The following is a 16,706-nucleotide window of genomic DNA, read 5'->3' as shown; positions in this document are numbered from 1 at the left end:
TTTTATAACAGCGGGCTCTAATCTAACAAAGGTGGAAAAAGCACTGAGACTGGAAACTAATCCAATTCAGACTGTGAACAAGCAATTTTGTTTTGCTTTTCCAGCAATAATCTGCTATGGGCAATTAACCAGTAATTAACCCTTTACAACACAGGCTGTGATGTACTGCAAAGTTGAGAAAAAAACTGTGTTTGATTTAAAAATGATGCACACCCATGCAGCTTGAGGTTTTAGGCATAAAGCAGGAGCTCTTGCAGGTGAGATCTACTGTCTGCATAAAGCTGGAGGTCAGGTGAGTAGTCACTGCATCAGACAGTGCTTTGTGTTTCCATTAAGAAACCCTCCCCTCTCAGGGGAGTAATCCCAGCAGCCTTCCTGCTCATGGCCTACAAATATCTCCAGGGGAAATCCCAACCTTTTGGGGCTGGGGTGCCATCTAAGTATGGCTGACACTCAACTGTCCATCTTCTGCAGGATCTGCAGGCAGCCACCTCTGAAGTACCTCCATACAAAGCCTCACTGCAAATCTCCTCACTCTGAGACGGCAAGGAAACAACTTTCGGGAAACCAACGGGGGTTATTACAGCCCTGCCATTGAGTGAGCACCTGCGACTCCTTGCTTCAGCAATTCACTTCTAATCTGCTGCCTGCTACTGGGATCTTGTCCTAAGGACCGGCCTGGGAACCCATTCCAAGATCCTCCAGCCACAGAAGGTGACCTCAGAGAATCAGAGAGTAAGGGAAGGAGTCCTCCATACCTGACAGACACTTCCTCTCCCAACTTCACACTTTTGGCATGGACTGATGGACTAGCTACCTTCTTCAGGAAAACAAGCTAGTGTCACAAGTAAGTGCTACAAGTAAGCGGACATGAACACTGCTCCCACAGGCACCTCCCAGCTCCCTTGGGATATTCATTTGTCTTCGCCTTCCCCTTCACCCTGCCAAGGGAACTGGGTGGTGCCAAGAAAGCTTTTGCCTCTGCGTCCCCAGGAAGGGGGTCTGGCAGGTGGGCTTCTAAGGACCATGCGATCAGTGGGGGTCCTCGGCTACTGAATTTGCTTTATCCCACAGCCTGCCAGTATTTGTTTGGTGGTTTTTAAGGACGCAGTGCAAGCTTTTGTCTGTGCTGTCTATCTTAACCTGGGCCTTTGGCCAGAAAGTATTAATCCTGTCAATGTGCAAAAGCAGGGAAGGTTGGGAAGCGTTTGATTTGTGCCAGTTTCTGGCATCAGCTTATTTTAAGCTTCTAGAATGAACCCACTTATGACTGAATGCTGCAGTGTAAATTCTGCAAATAAAACAGATAAAATAATCTCCATTACTTCAGCTCAGCATTGGTTCACATATGCCATTCCAGAGATTTAGAAGGCATTATTTCACGCAAACATTTCATTATATTTAATTATGATCATACAGATATTATTCTGTTCAACAAGTGGGAAAAAGCCATGCGGGAATCACTTTCAGTAAGTGATGCCCACACAAACACACATACATAGAATAGAAAAATCTCAGTGAAATGTTACAAACATAACAGAAACATCTCATCTTAAATAAGCTATTGTAGTGCAAAACTTCTGCAGACTGAACTAAAGCAGGAAAGCTTGTGAAAATTCTTGGGAGGGAAAAGGCCTGTCCAAGTGTGGTGTATATATATGAGTGCACATGCGTTCACAGACACACCAACACGTGGTCTCTGCTGTGCTTGGTATTACTACCAACAGATCTCAAGAATCACAACTGTGATTGGCAACTCTTTAGTCACTAAGAGACCAAAAGTTTGGGAAAGCTGATCAAGAGCAAGGTTTCAGACCTATTGATAAAAGATGAATTGGAGCCTGCAAAAGTACACTTTGAATTGTGCAATTTTGCATCTTAATACTTTTTGTTCTCCTGGGTGCATTTTTCTCCTCTTCCTCTGGCACAACCCCAGCTACATCCTACATCATTAGGATGTTCTGTTAAGCGCATGTGCAACTGTGTGTTTAAGCCTTGTAAAGGCTTGCTTATGTCAAAAGATGTATCATTACAAGGATCACATAGGCTAGACTCGACAAATGTGTTTTTACAGATGAAGTAACTGTGGTAATCTTCCTAAATGAAAATCATAGAATCATTAGGGTTGGAAAATGATGGAAACTACATAAAAGCAAACAGACTTAATACATGGATTTAAAAAATCTGTTTGAAATAATAAGAAATAAGGCAGATGCAAGGATTGTCCTTTTACTTCAGACGCACAGAGCAAGAATTAAATGGGAGAATGTGAGACTAACCATCCCATCTACCTTTGTCAGTCACCCAGAGCAGATGCAGAAATGCTATGGAAGTTAATGCAATGAACCCCAGAAGTGTCACTTTTGCAAATCTCAAGAGGCATCATTGACCTGAGGCTGGCTGCGTTTCTGCCCCAATTGCAGCTTAATGTATTCCAGTTTGACCCTCAAGCGACAGTGCTGCCGGAGAACACGCTAAGAAACAAATACAAGCAATTGCTTTGACATAATTCTTTTGGACGCAGGCAGATCGAATGTGCTGATCTCAGGAGAGACCAGAAAAGAGATTTACCCAATCTCCTCACTGAAGAAAGCAGTAAGAGAAAACAAAGCACAACAAAAAAACCTAGCCAAACACATGCCCACCTCTCAGCAGCAAAACTAACATGTGCTGTCCAAGAATGGGAGAACCAAGACAAGCATTTTTAAAGTATCATTTGGATGTATACAGAGCATTTAATTTATAGCTTAAATTTACATGACTTGTATATATAACTGGCTTTTTGCACAGAACATGCACAAAACATCTGTTCTATGTCTAATGAACAGTGTAATTCAGTCTTTTATGGCCATAGTACATTCAAAATTGTTCCTAACATAGCTCATTCACCTTAAAGGAAACTGCTCTTCTTTCCTTTCTCCCTTTCTTCTAAAATTCAGGGGACTTCATGGACCCGATTTCAATATGATTGTCAGGATAAACCTTCCCGCCTTGCCACTCACTTAAATGCCCAATCTCTAGCAGCTTTGAAGCTGTATAGGCTGATGGGGGAGAACCGAAGGCAACACTGATTTTTCTGCACAGGGATAGCAAGAACAGATGCTGGGGATATTTTTTCCATGGGAAGATGAATTATGGTAGGAAACCAGATCAAGGAAGCCATTATGACTATCGTGAGAATAAAAGAGTAAACTAAAGATTTTCTTCTCTGCCTGATCACTGTTGCTTCTGAAATAACTTCTGTATAATGGGAGAAGAAAAAAACCCACACATTAATGGTACAGTTTTTCAGAACTCATAAGGGAAAATACAAGGGTTGAATGTGCTTTGTCCCTCAACTTTATGTACTGAAGACATAACAAAGAAACTAATTCCAAGCTCATGCCCTCCACCCTCTTTTATCTCCTCTCCTAAGATAGGCTTCCACCTCTGCTACTCACAATTTTCCTTTTCTCCCATTCCTCCAGCTCCCCATCAGTTCATGCAGACAGATTGTCTGTAATGGTATCATGCAAAACCCAGATGAGATCCTTAAGGCTTCCTCTTTCTGTGTGCCTGGACTGCTTCCAAGAAGAGAAAGTCTTATGAAGATATGGATTCTTGCTTCCCTTTTCTGCAGCTAGTTGTGTGGGTCACTGTGCCACAATAAAAGTCTGCATCTGCTCTCTGACCACAATGAAGAGATAAAAATTACCATTTTGAATGTCCATAAAAAGCACGGTCTCTGAAAGAAGAGTGATCATGGGTTACAGCCACTCAGACTACTTCATCTAGAGCATCAAACGGCTCCTCCATAAATTAAAAAGCAGACTCTAGTCCTTTTTCATCTATCACCCTTCATGTGACCTGCTCCCAAACAGTGGCCACAACCTGTGGTCAACAGTTTGGCTGACCACCAGTTGCTGCAGAACTTTTTCAGCTATGTCGGGACCTGTGTAAATGTTGTAATGTTCAAGGAATAAGGGCTTTAAGAGCAACATAGTCCCTGGAGCATGTGGTGTCTTATTCCTTTGTGTAACCATCCAGAAAGGTAACTTTGGAATTGTTACTCTAGAAAGTCAGAGGACAAAGGCTGATCAAAAATAATTCTGTCCTAAGAAATTCTTTGAATTTTTATGCTGTCATGTTTTATTTTTTAAAGCATTTAACATGATGCAATAGTATGGTTGAAACATTTTTCTAATACTAGGAAGAAGAAGGCGGTTTTAATGAAAACAAAAATTTACTATATATCTTGGTTCCTGTAAGGTCTTTGACACAGTCCTATACAACATCATTGTCTCTAAATTGGAGAGATACAAATTTGGTGGATGGATGGCCAAGGAATTAGCTGGATGGCCCTATCCAAAGAGTTGCAGTCAGTGGCTCTATGTCCAAATGGAGATCAGTAACAAGTGGTGTCCCTCAGGGGTCTGTACTGGTACTGGTACTATCTTTATTATTCAGTGTCTTTATTAATGGCATAGGCAGTAGGAGTGCGTCCTCTGCAAGTCTGCAGATGACATTAAGCTGATTGGTGCAGCTGATACACTTGAGGGAAGAGATGCTATCCAGAGCAACTTTGACAGACTTGAGAAGTGGGCCTCTGTGAACCTCATGAAGTTCAACGAGGCCAAGTGCAAGATCCTAAACTCAGGTTGGGGCAATCATCAGTACGTGTACAGACTGGGAGCTGAAGGAATTGAGCAGCTCTGTGGAGAAGGACTTGGGGGTACTGGTGGATGAAAAATTAGATATGACCCGGCAATGTGCACTTGCAGACCAGAAAGACAACTGTATCTTGAGCTTCATGAAAAGAAATGTGGCTAGCAGGTCAAAGGAGGTGATTCTCCTCAACTACTCCATTCTTCTGAGACCCCACCTGGTATACTGCATCCAGTTCTGGAGTCCCCAGTTCAAGATCTTGGACCTGTGGAATGGGTCCAGAGAAGGGCCACGAAATGATCAGAGGGCTGGAACACCTCTCCTATGAAGAAAGGGTGACAGAGTTGGAGTTGTTCACCCTGGAGAAGAGAAGGCTCCAGGGAGACCTTATTTCAATACTTACAGAGGGCTTAAAAGAAAGATGGAGAGAGACTTTTTAGTAGGGCCTTCAGTGACAGGACATGGGGCGACAGTTTTAAATTGGAAGAGAGTGGATTCAGATTGGACATATAGGAAGCAATATTTTATGATGAGGGTGGTGAGGCACTGGCACAGGTTGTGCAGAGAAGCTGTGGCTGCCCCATCCCTGGCAGCGTTCAAGGCCAGGCTGGATGGGGCTTTGAGCAACCTGGTCTAGTAGGGGGTGTCGCTGCCAAGGGTAGGAGTGTCGGACTACACTATCTTTAAAGACTCTTCCAATCCAAACTGTTCTATGATTGATGATTCTGCTATTAAATTCGATTCCCACCTCTGTGGCTGTTATCACAGCACAGAGATAATGCAGTTAATGCAGCTGGGACTTACAGGTGCTATGAGACAACTTGCAGGATAGGGTTGCAAAACTGTATTACTGTAGACAGAGATAAATAAAGCACCTGCAGTCTAAGATTAAAGCACATGAATAATTGAGGGTAAGATCCCCACATGATTCTGTCTAAATGCATAGATATTTTAAAAGAAAAAGCAAGAACCAAATGTACTCATATCTTTACACTGCCATTTGTATGAATAGTCAAATTTTATTATTTCTTCCATATTGAAAGCTACAGTTGTTATGACAATCACAGCAGTTATGTAGTTCACACTCACTATCTTTTCAGACCATGAGAGATCCAATCTTTTGCAGGCTTTGAACACTTCCATCTGGACTCTAGTTTTCAGCAACAGTAGGTTATCTGCTGTCTGGCTACTGCAGGCTGTTACAATATTTTTATAACAGGAAATGTGTATTCCATACGTAAGAAGACTACACTTACAAGAAATAATACATGAAAGTAAAGTGATCTAATTTCTATTCCACTTCCTTCCTTCTGCAGTGTACTGCATTAAGATGTTTGTTCCAATACACGACATTAGTTCAAGGGCAGGATTTTATTTACCCTAATCCTACAAAACAAGCCTGCAGCTAAACTGTGATTCAAACACCTCAAGCTGTTCTATTGCATTCACATTCACATAAGTGATTTAGGTAAGTAAGTGGGCTTTAAATTTCTCTTTTCAAGGTTATTGGGCCTGTCTGGTCCATGACTGGATATTTGTGTGTCAATGCCATAGTTTTAAAACACTTTCCAAAGATGCAAGCGGTATATCAAACAGGAAGCGTCAATTTTGAAGAGACTTTGCTGTAGTCCTGAACCTCAGTATTGCAGACTGTCAGAAAATGGCCATTGTGCTGCATTTAGGGAAACAGCACAACCTTCACAAAGCACTGCACACATCCAGGGATGTTACCCAGCTACCATTTCTGAACAAAACCCCTGACTGCTATGCTTCACTTATCTGCTTTTCCAAAACCAGTTTTTAATTTAGGAAGTCTAAGGTAGCCTTTTAAGAGGAGACTTTAAAGCATTCTCTTACACTTACCCTATTTATTACTGTTATTGACAATACATGTATATAATAAATTATAAATGGCCATATGCAACTACCTTCTGTCTGCAAGCTAAAAACTGGCAGAGACTATTCTGCAAGGGCCAAATCTGCATCACACAGGTTGCTGAATTTGGGGAGTTCTGAGCACCAGTGGATTCACAAGCTGACTGGTAAGTTCCAAGTGCTCATTGCTGAAGTTCTTCGGAAGGGATAAACAGATGGGTCAGGAAAGAACCGTATTCTGAACTGGATCCCATAGCTGTAGAAATAACATTAAAAGTTCATTTGTTCTTTATAATCTTCAGTGCTGCTGTAGAATGGAAGATAGACAACCACTAAAAAACATTAAAACCATTAAAAACCCACTGTATTCTGCATTTTTGGTGAGATGACAGGACTAACTCTTCATATTTATGTGTTAGAGAGGTAGGGGAATTAAAAATAGAACTAAAATCAAGGGATACTTCTAAGAGTTATGTTTGTTTTGTTTATGATGTCAGTAGTGTGCTTTTCTGGCAAGGCAACACTGCCTCTGAAATGCAGATTTCCCTAAGGCTGGGCTGGAGCTTCTGCTTTTTGTTTGCATTTGGGCACTTAACCATCTTCAGTGAAGATTTTCTTGAGCGTGAAAAATGTGGTTACATGTTTTCTTTTGTATATATTTTTTCAGAGCAGTTTTTTGGATGCCAGGAGCATAAATGTAAGCAGAGCAAGCAGTCCTAACTTTGTCAGCTTCCTGGTACTATATTTTGTATGCTGGTGCTTTCGTTTTCTTGCAAGTTCAGCACTGCTATAAAGGTAGCACACTGGATTCTCCCTTCCCCCAACAACAAATGATACGTGTTAGTACATCTGTTTTCTCTGCAAAGTCTTTCTGCATTCTTTGTAGGGCACAGGACGGATGTGGGCTCCTTTTCACATTCAAATGAGGCAAATTAGCCTTTGCCTGGCTCCTACAGTAAAATGCTTATTTTACATTTAAGCGTGAGAAAACGGGAGGAAATAAACCCCAACACATTAGGTGGGTTACATGTTTCATTTTTGTACAAGCTTCACTTAGCTTTCTTTTGTGAACTGCTTTCTACAGCACACAGTTTCAGGAGGGGGTGTGAAGATTTAATCATGGAAAATGACCAAACAGTTTGCACAAAGAATGAGCAGCCACAGGTACATTAAATATGAGAAAAGGCAGAAAATACCAACTCGAATCAGCAGGAATCAAGTAATCCAGGAGACTCATTCCTAACACCGGTGACTGGGCTGACAACGGAAAACACTGTGCTGGACCTTATACTTACAAACAAGGATCAGGAGATGTGCAGGTCAGTCTCCATTGCTGGAGATACTCAAACCCCCAGCTGGACATTAGATACCAACTTTAAGTTGATCCTGTTTTGAGCAGAGGGTTGGGGTAGATGATCTCCAGAGGCCCTTTCTAACCCCAGTGATCTGGGAGTTTGCCAGGTCATATGCAGACCTGCTGCACTTATCTAAAGCCTCCTCTCACTCCTATTAGAAACTAGTGCAACAATTCATTGACGTAACACAAGCATGGTATACATTTTGCAGGGAAATTGCATGGTTCAATTTCCTGCTTTTTTAGAACTTGTGCTCTAATCCAAGTGGTAAAGCTGAGAGACAGGATGCAAGAAATGCCAAACAACTGCTTGGTAAATTGTAGCTTACCATGGACAGTTAGCATTAGGAGGAAATTCAGTGCACACTCTCTACTCAACAGCAACATTTTGCATATTCAATGCATACTATACACAAATTAACATATTCCATATTCAAGGAACTGTTATGAAGTAGTCAGGTGCTGTAAATTTACACTCAGATTTACTGATGGCAACCTTCTAGGGCAAACAAGCTCTTAGTTCTGTTGACAGTCATGTGCCGGGTTTGACAGGGTTTACTGAGAGACCTAAAAGAAGTTTCCACACGCTTTCTAGTGAAAAGAAGTGCTTTATCCAGCTTGGTTGCTGTCCTCATCTACAGTTCTGGGATGCACCAGTCCTGCAGCAGCTAATGGGCTGTGTGCTTGGTTTGAGCACCTACAAGAACCACGTCCCAAGTCACTGTTCTGCTCACAAACTACCCCTTGAAATAAGTTACTTATGTTTTTCTTGGTTTTCCTCCTGTTCTGACCTGAGTCATTGTACAATGACCTCTCTTCTCAGCCTGCATGAGCACAGCCCTGCCATGGCCCCCCCTCATCCCCAAGAGAGCCCTGAAACCTGCCTCTGGCTGCAGCAGGGAGGTCACAGAGGGGCAAGAGTTTCTACACCTTTAGCTGACACTGGCTTTCCCGACACCTGGCTGCCCAAAGCATACAAGCACCTACGGTTTTCACCCACATCTCTCCCCTCCAAAGCCAAAGGCATCCAAATTGATTAGTCTTGCATGCAACGGAACAGGACACCATTGCATGTGTTGGCCTGAGCTCCTAGCTCTCTCCTTAAAACAGCAGCATGTAGCTCCAGCTCAGAGACCTAGAGTAAAGATTAGATCCAGACTTCCCCCAAAGCTTCAGCTTTCCCACTATCAGGCCCTGGCTGTCCTCAAGTGGTAGGAGCAACAAGACCTCGATGAATTTAACACTGGTTTACTTAAAAGTGCTGTGCTAAAGTGGTATGTGGAGGGGCCTGAATAATTCCAGAAGTTCTTGAAAACAGTGTGAGTAACAATATATTTCAGTCATCCGAGGGACATCCAGTTTCTTTCTACTGAGGCATCTATAACACTTTTAATCTATAATTTCCATTGTATCTTGTTAAAATGATATGATTTATTATTCCTGTCACATGGCCTTTCTGAAGATGCTGGGAGGGTGTGGAACAGGGAAGAGAGAAATTTAGTTATCAGACACCACTTGCCAAGAGTAGATTAAGCGCTCAAGGGTTATATATTTATGTATAAATGACTGTCCTGGGTTCAGCAGTAGCAGTCATGTTTCTCCTTCTCGGTAGCTGGTGCAGTGCTGTGTTTTGACTTTCGGCTTGGGAACAGAGCTGATAACAATGATGTTTTGGTTTGGCCAAGGACTTTGTGAGCCTCATGCTCTGCCAGGGAGCAGGGGAAGCCAGGAGGAAGCAGAGACAGGACACCTGACCCAAACTGACTGTCCTCAGAGACAGAAGCAGAGACAGGACACTGACCAAAGAAGTATTCCATACCACAGCACGTCATGCCCAGGATATAACTAGGAGTTACCCGGAAGGTCTAGGACTGCAGGGTTGGAGGAGGTATCAGTCAGTGCTTGGTCAGGCTGGGGGGAGCGAGTTATCGGTCAGCTGGTGGTGAGGTATTGTATTCTCTTCCCTTGTTACTTCCTTTATCATTATTATTGGTGGTAGCACTAGTGGTTTGTGTTATACCTTAGTTACTAAACTGTTCTTATCTCAACCCGGGGGAGTTGCATTCTTTTCGATTCTCCTCTCCGTCCCTCCGGGAGTAGGGGGAGGGCAAGAAAGGGGGGAGTGAGTGAACAAGTTGTCTGACTGGGTTTAAACCACAACAATGACTCAAGAGAGTTTCCTTTATTCCTTTTCTCCTGGCTATGTTTTTTTTCATCCTGTCCATCTCTTGTTTCCCTGTTCTCAGCCACAACCCGCCTGCAATGGGCAAGCTGGAGACTGGTAATGTGGATTTTCCCCTTCTATCATGAGATTTAATTTGGACTCCCTTTCCCAGACCGCAGAGCATGCCTGGAGACCAAGAATAGAGTTAATCTTTAGCAATGTGATAATAATCACTCTCGCACAGAAAACTGGAGAAGGATTTCAAAAAAGCCGTTGTGCCAAGCACCTGATAACAAAACCTGAAACTGAAGCCAACCCACACCTTCCTGCTCATAGGCGCAGCTCGCTCATTTTCTCCCCAGTACTTCCTCTTCTCTACTTATTCTACCTGGAACTAAAATGTAAGTCACCCCTGAGCATACCCTCACAACAAGAAGTACTGTAATTTGAGAGGTTACTATTTCCATAACAAAACCACAAGCACTGCTGCATTAGGAAAAAATGATTCCCTGTGAGGGTGCTGAGGCGCTGGCACAGGTTGCCCAGAGAAGCTGTGGCTGCCCCATCCCTGACAGTGTTCAAGGCCAGGTTGGATGGCGCTTTGAGCAGCCTGGTGTAGTGGAAGGTGTCCCTGCCCATGGCAAGGGGTTGGAACTGGATGAGCTTTAAGGTCCCTTCCAACTCTCACCATTCTGTTATTCTGTGATTACAAGTGGGGTCACCTCATCTTGGAGAGAGGGGATAGGAGAACAGGACACGTGGAGACTTGATAGATTGATGCAATCCAAGACACAGAGAAGCAGGCAGGTGAGCCGAGCAGCTGGGAAGAGAGGGGAAGAGGGGACAGCAGGAGATGCAGAAAGGGCTAGCAGCTTGCACTCAATGCCAGAGTGCCAGCTGGCAGCTACATGCTGCTGGTTGCATGTGGTCTGTGAATATAAGAGAAGAGACGAGCTTTTAGGGGAGGAGCTGTCTGATACATCATTAATGAATGAAAATATGAAGTAATCTGTCTGCCTAGAAGGCAGAATTGTCTAATAATAAGGGTGATAGACTAGGGAGGTGTAGATGAAGTTCCTATCTCACCCACAAGACCGCTGGCACACCAGCTCCTTTTGCTGTGCATAGGAGGATACACCTGCCTCCTTACACTGAAATGCTGGTTTCCTAAAATCAGCATGGAAACCTCAAGATCTAGATGAAAATACAATAAAATTTACAGCACCCTTTGTGAAAACTGCACCTCTGATTTCTCTTTAGTCACTGGCAGCACACAATACCCTTTTCACAGACAGCTTTCACTAAAAAGGTTTTTTTTCAAAGCCATAACAGAACCTAGTATGACCTTTTTTGATAGCACCAGTGGCATTTCATTTTAAATCGGTAAATACATGGATGACGCGGGGAATTACAGACCAGTCAGTCTCACCTCTGTGCCTGGCAAAATCTTGGAGCAGATTCTCCTGGAAGGCATGCTAAGGCACATGAAAATCAACAAGGTGGTTGGTGACAGCCAGCATGGCTTCACTAAGGGGAAATCCTGCCTGACCGATTTGGTGGCCTTCTATGATGGGGCTACAGAACTGATGGACAGGGGTAGAGCAGTTGATGTCATCTACCTGGACTTGTGTAAAGCGTTCGACACTGTCCCACATGACATCCTTGTCTCTAAATTGGAGAGACATCAATTTGATGGATGGACCACTCGGTGGATAAAGAACTGGCTGGATGGCCGCACACAAAGAGTTGTGGTCAATGGCTCAATGTCCGGCTGGAGACCAGTAACGAGTGATGTCCCTCAGGGATTGGTGTTGGGACCGGTCTTGTTCAACATCTTTGTCGCTGACATGGACAGTGGGATTGAGTGCACCCTCAGCAAGTTTGCCGATGACACCAAGCTGTGTGGTTCGGTTGATACCCTGGAGGGAAGGAATGCCATCCAGAGGGACCTTGACACACTTGAGAGGTGGGCTGATGCCAACCTCATGAAGTTTAGCCATGCCAAGTGCAAGGTCCTACACCTGGGGAATCCCAGGCACAGCTACAGGTTGGGTGGACGAGAGATTCAGAGCAGCCCTGCGGAGAAGGACTTGGGGGTGTTGGTTGATGAGAAAATGAACATGAGCTGGCTTCAGTGTGCGCTTGCAGCCCAGAAAGCCAACTGTATCCTGGGCTGCATCAAAAGGAACGTGATCAGCAGGTCGAAGGAGGTGATCCTGCCCCTCTACTCTGCTCTTGCGAGACCTCACCTGGAGTATTGTGTGCAGTTCTGGTGTCCTTAGCATAAAAAGGACATGGAACTGTTGGAACAAGTCCAGAGGAGGGCCATGAGGATGATCAGGGGACTGGAGCACCTCCCATATGAAGACAGGCTGAGGAAGTCAGGGCTGTTCAGCCTCGAGAAGAGAAGGCTGTGTGGAGACCTCATAGAAGCCTTCCAGTACCTGCAGGGGGCCTATAAGGATGCTGGGGAGGGACTCTTCATTAGGGACTGTAGTGATAGGACAAGGGGTAATGGGTTAAAACTTAAACAGGGGAAGTTCAGATTGGATATGAGAAGGAAATTCTTTCCTGTCAGGGTGGTGAGGCACTGGAATGGGTTGCCTAGGGAGGTTGTGAATGCTCCATCCCTGGCAGTGTTCAAGACTAGGCTGGACGAGGCCTTGGGTGATATGGTTTAGTGTGAGGTGTCCCTGCCCATGGCAGGGCGGTTAGAACTAGGTGATCTAAAGGTCCTTTCCAACCCTAACCATTCTATGATTCTATGATTCTATGATTCTATACACAGTACTAATTACCCATGAGTATTTTTTAGCAATCAGACTATTGGTTGGAAATGTAAGGGTATGTCTTTGTGTGGACATGAACACTCTGCTTTCTCTGTGCTCTCTGAAATGAAGAGGATCAAGCTCAAGAAATAACATTGAAAGGGCATAGCTGCAGGGGTACCAGACACAGGCAGTAGGAAAGCAGTGAGGTTGTCAGGGGACGGGGCAGGAGGTTAGTGTGGTTTCTGCTGCACAAAGACCTAGCAGGATGTGTCATACAGCACAAAATCAATACAGACCCGGCATGACAAAGTAATTGTCAGTTTTGTACATTTCTCAGGCTTATTCGTAAAGATCCTCTGTTCTGATTTCTGTGAAATTATTAACTTTTCTCTATCTTAAAATCCCTGAACATTCAGGGGTACTAATTTAAACCAGTATTATTTTAAAATACACATTAATGGGTATTATTTTAAAGCAAATACCTAAGAAAGACATGGCACAAATCAACATGAATCCTTCTAATGTTGGCACATTTATGGGATAAGATATACTAGTGCTTTATCGTTCAATGTACTTATATTCCAGAACTCTCATTTTCCAGAGCAAACAATGCATAGATTGCAACAGAAACAATAAATAGAAGGCACATATGGCCACGTCAGAAATTATGTATATAGAAACTTAACTAAGCACCAGAGCATATCTGTGGCGTTTAACTGAGTACCTGCTTGTGGCACTGAAGTCCAGTTTAATTACTCTGCCAAATGCCTGTGAGCCACAACAAGGTTATTACAGTTTACCAAAGGACCTGCTCAGGCAATTTTACAAGGAAATTGTCTGTGCCTAATCTAATTGCTAAGAAGTAGCTAAAATTACATTAGACCTGGAAAGATCAACAAAGAAGCAGAAAGCCTCAAAAAGTTCAAGAAGCTTTACAAAGCTGTTCTTGTAAATCACAGTGGTGGCGATTTGAGGATTAACTCCCTGAAGAGGCTCCCAGTCACAGATACTGTTTTCTACCCAGAACAAACGTAACACAGATGAGATGACTTGCAGTGCAAGAAAGTATGATTTCTCACACACATAAGTCTTCCAATGGTTACTGAATGCTTTTTCATAATAAATGGTCTTTTAAATTATTCAGTGATGATGTCATACAGATTTAAATAATCTTCAGTGTAAGTCTCTGCTATTTGAAAGCTGTATCTGACACTTTAAGGAGTCTTTGCAAAAGATTTAACTGGGCTGCACTGAAGAATCCTATTTTTCCAGCTTCTATTTAGTCAGAAGATGAGCAACATCTATAAAATTTAACGAATGGATTGGGATGGCTTGGATGTTTTCAGACTCTTGCGGAAAAACAGCATGCAACGTGAGAAGGAATTACTTCTGTCAATTACGTGAAGTTTAATCAGAGATTGCTGGTTGTGTTAAACTACAGTCAAGTCTGTTAACACAGAAAATATGGTGTCACCTGCCGCATAACCAGAGAATGACCTTTGGTGAGTCTCGTGCTAGTTTATGTCAAACTGACCAAGACATCTCATGGCACCTTAACCAACAGCCTTTGTGTGAACTGTTATTATTTCATTGGTGAACTGCGTGCTGTTTTGTTCATGTGTTCTGGGTGTAAAAAAAAAAACAAAAACAACCAGAAAAAAAACACCACAACCCCCCTCAAAAAAAAGCAAGGGAAAAACAAAAAAGGTCCCTTCACACTCCCCCACTCCACTGACATAGATGAGCCCAGGGCAGTTGATCTAGACTCAAACTGGCTAAACACAAGAAAGGGCAAGTTGTGAGCAAGCAAAGCAAGCTCCAAGGGGATTTCTCTTCAACTTTCACAGTTCTCCAGTGCTTCAACCATGCCTGACTTGCAAAGCGCATTAAATGTGCTGCTGTCCCTGTCCAATATTGTTAGAGAACTGTCCATTGAAGAACAGATTTCTACCAGAGCATGTTATCAACCTGAAGAAGCTATACAACCAATTGCTAGCGGTGCCTCGGGTGTCTTCCTCCTCTACCATGGAACTGAAGAGGGTTTGGTTCCCTTCCTTTTTTTTTCTTTTTATTTTTTTTTGTTTTAAATAATAAGGCAAGTTCATATCTGGGTGACAAGTAGAAGCATCTCCAACCCAGAGGGGTCTAATGACAGACCATAAGGCTCCTGGAATTTATCCTTCAGAGGTCTGAAAAAAAAAAGTAGCTAGCAAGACATTGACTATATTCATGGGTAGCTTCAAAAAGAGAAGAAATATTCTGGGTAAAAAAATACCACGAGAACTGTTGATTACAGAGGAAATTTGAGACAAAATTTCTCTGCACAGCAGCACTGTGACAGTGCCTGCTGAAGCAGGATGGTGGCCTAGACTGGTACTGGTCTCTCATACTATTGAGGAAGAGTTTTCTTAGAGAAGAGGTGCTTAAAAGTCATGGCTTAGGAATTTTTTATTTGTTATAGCAGAAATACAACTACAAAAATATCTAATAGAGCAATAGAAACTTTTGATGTTAAGCAACAGAAACACTTACTACAGCAGTTAAAAGTCCTCTGCAATAAGCATGACTTTCAATGATGTCTTAAATATATGCCTCAAAAGGAAAACATTTTTATTTTGATTTCTGGAAACTTAAGGGTGCTGTAAAAGGTGTTTTGCAACACCAGAGTAACAGGTCTGTGTTTCCCACAAAATTTAAAACACAGGTCTCACGTACTTTCACTCAAATCACACATGAATAAAAGCGTGGGTAAAAGCAGATGTAAGTTTGGGGACCTAAAGTGGATGGGAAAAGTAAAGTAACAAAATCATCTGAGTATGAGCTCTACCCAAAGCCTCCTGACTTCGCAGTGAGCAGCTTGAGCGCTTTAGTCTCTCTGCTTGGAAACAACTCTTTTCTCAGAGCTCTGCCCAACACCCACCTTCTGAAACACTTTCAAGATGGGCTGCTTTCTGCATACTATGCAAAACACAATCCTTTTGCACTCTGCTGCAAGAGATATTAGATGGAGGGTGCTACATCTTTTACCGAGCTTAAACCACGTGAAGCCACTCAGGGCAAGACAGGAGCCACAGTTACTTACGTGCAAGATTTGTTATTGTTAGTATTAGGCAATGGCATATTCCACATGCATGACCAGACAAATTTCTCCAAATAACTGTTTCTGGGTAACGTCTACACCACACGCACAGGATGACACACACGTGGAAGGCACATGCCACGCTATCCCAGAAATGATGAATACTTTAGTATCAACATGCAAGAATTCTGTTTTACACTGGCAATGCAGCTTGCACCTTCAGCATGCTCTTTACTTCCTCGAGGTGAGCAAAAGGTTGCTGCAAGCAGCCCCTTAATTCAACACAAATGTTCCTTCTGCTTTGTCAGCTTTGAATAATGCTCTCTCTCTCATCTGAAACATTTGGCTTATAAACGGCTTAATCGCCAAAAGAAAATGAAGATATATACTGTCATTTACAACTGTGCATGCTAATCCCCCAGTAATGTTTAATGACATATAGGAAAGCTAGTGGTTAGATTCAAACTAAGCCTCCTTGTATAATTAGTCAGTTAGAGGGCAAAACTCAAGAGCAAAACATTTGAAAAAGCAAGTGGAATGATCTTGGGATCCTGCAAAGGCATTTGCCAGATACCAAGACTATCATAAAAGATATCTCAAAATCAAGAACTGTGGATGTTGCATTGTCTTCCCAGCCAAAAAATACTCCATTTCACTCACAAATTTGTTTCTCTGTGTTTTGACACATTTGGCTTAATCACCATAGAAGAAAACAATGAGAAGTCTACATCATTCATCACCTGTCAATCTCTATGTTTTCTATATGTCTAGAGATGTACTGGGAGATACCCTGCTCAACGGATAGAGCAGAATTTCATG

General features: G+C 42.8%; 1 protein-coding gene across 3 annotated transcripts in view; it reads right to left on the bottom strand.

The window, feature by feature from the left end:
* FYN (FYN proto-oncogene, Src family tyrosine kinase) overlaps positions 1-16,706 on the bottom strand; it is a 144,237-nt gene that overhangs the window by 57,251 nt on the left and 70,280 nt on the right. The window lies entirely within an intron of this gene.

Source organism: Pezoporus occidentalis, unplaced genomic scaffold, assembly GCF_034315485.1.
Source record: "Pezoporus occidentalis ecotype Australia unplaced genomic scaffold, CSIRO_AGI_Poc_V1 ctg39, whole genome shotgun sequence".
Lineage (NCBI taxonomy): Eukaryota > Metazoa > Chordata > Aves > Psittaciformes > Psittacidae > Pezoporus > Pezoporus occidentalis.
The sequence above is the reverse complement of the archived record's forward strand: the minus strand, read 5'-3'. Positions and strand labels throughout refer to the sequence as shown.